At 40.9% G+C, this 1,874-nt stretch overlaps 1 pseudogene; it reads left to right on the top strand.

Moving 5' to 3' along the window:
• Positions 1-371: 371 nt before the first annotated feature.
• On the top strand, positions 372-1,430 carry LOC138155086 (cyclin-G1-like; annotated as a pseudogene).
• The last annotated feature ends 444 nt before the right edge of the window (positions 1,431-1,874 follow it).

The following is a 1,874-nucleotide window of genomic DNA, read 5'->3' as shown; positions in this document are numbered from 1 at the left end:
AGGTAACTGTAAGATACCTCCATGTTCTGTAGAATCAGAGAATCCTTTTCATTGGGATATGGAAATAGAGAAGTCATAGCTTAAGCGTTTAAGGGCCACAATCCATTGTATGGATGACAACTTGCTCAGAACTCTGGGGTCTGGGACTGACATCATTCTCAGCTTGCTGGAACCGCTGCCCCACAAACTTCCTCCATCATCTCTGCACCCCCCAGGTCCCTCTCCTCTCCCCCATATACTTCCTGAGCCACCCAGGATATGGAAATAATTTTTCAGGGTGAGAAGGGGACAGGCGGGGGGAAGAGGGGGAGAAGAGAGAACCACAGGAGGGGGGAGGGAGAGGAAGAATTGCTACCAAGCAAGAGCTCAAGATGACAGAGGCACCAGTAACAAATGAACCTCAGAAACTGCTGCACCAGCTGAATGTTCTCTTGGAACAGGAGTCCAAATGTCAGTCAAAGGTCTGTGACTTGAGACTAATTGAATCTGCTCCTAATAGTGATCTTCAGATGACTACAAGACTAAGGGACTTCCAGCAGCCAGGTGGCGCAATGAATAGAGCACTGGCTCTGGAGTCAGGAGGACCTGAATTCCTCAGACACTTGACACTTACTAGCTGTGTGACCTTGGGCAAGTCACAACCCCAACTGCCTTACTTTCCCCCTCCACAAAAAAAAAAAAATACCAAAAAACAAAAGACTGAGAGTCTTCAAAGTGAAAAAAGACCTCTTAGCCTAACACACTTCTTTGGTTTTGATACAGAGACTTTTTCTCTAGCTGTGAGTTTACTGGACAGATTTCTATCCAAAATGAAGGTATAGCCCAAACATCTTGGATGTATGGGAACAAGTTGCTTCTAGCTGACTGTGAAATCGACAGTAGAGAGAAATGTCCCATTAGCCAATGATTTGATCCAAGTAAGTCAATACAAATTCACAGTTTCTGACCTGATGAGAATGGAAAAGATTGTATTAGAGATGTGTTGGAAAGTCAAAGCCGACTGTCAGTTTCTACAGCTCTATTATTCGCTCATTCATGAAAACTTACCATTTAAAAGGAGAAAGAACCCAAGTTTTGAAAGACTGGAGAGTCAGCTAAAAGTATGCCATGGTAGGATAGTGCTTCCTAACTCAAAACCTTCTGTATTGGAATTGTCCATAATTGCACTGGAGACTCAAGCACAGAAATTGATAGAATTGACAGAAAGAGTAGACTGTCTTCAGAAACATTCCAAGATAAACTGCATAGATCTGACCTTCTTGCAAGGAAGTCACTCAGGCTAAGTGTCTGACTGAATACTCACCAAACAACTGTTCTAAACCAAATGTTCAGAAATTAAGTGGACTATGTCTGGGCATACTGCACATCAGTTGAAGCATAGTTACTATGAAATCGCTCATCTTCCAACAATTCCTGAAACTTGGTCTTAATGGAATTCTTATGGTGAAGAAATTGAACTATTTTGAAGGCTTATTTCACATCAGAACTGTGGACTCCAATATCAGAATGGACTTTAAGCTGTGAAGCCTAAAACATAACAACTAGGTAGCATTGATGTTTTCAGACTTGAGGGGAGAACAGGCTATAGTTGAAAATTGATTATGTGTGCTGCAGTTGAAAATGTGTTCAGGACTAAATTATGATCTTCTTTGAAGCATGTTTGTAGAAACCAAAACTCAAATGTGAAACCCTAATGTAGAATAAGAATGGGAGACTATACCATGAATTGACAGTTAATCACTATCTGATCTGGTAGTATATGGATTAGTGTGGTGTACTGATTATAGGTAGTATTGATGGCAAGGTATGATTGGCTTTAATTGATGTTATTGGAATTATGATACAAGTTTACATAGAAACAGATCAACTTCAGA

This window comes from Petaurus breviceps, unplaced genomic scaffold (genome assembly GCF_028583685.1).
Source record: "Petaurus breviceps papuanus isolate PSGF00001 unplaced genomic scaffold, PetGlider_PUasm1.0 91133, whole genome shotgun sequence".
NCBI classification, from domain to species: domain Eukaryota; kingdom Metazoa; phylum Chordata; class Mammalia; order Diprotodontia; family Petauridae; genus Petaurus; species Petaurus breviceps.
The sequence above is the reverse complement of the archived record's forward strand: the minus strand, read 5'-3'. Positions and strand labels throughout refer to the sequence as shown.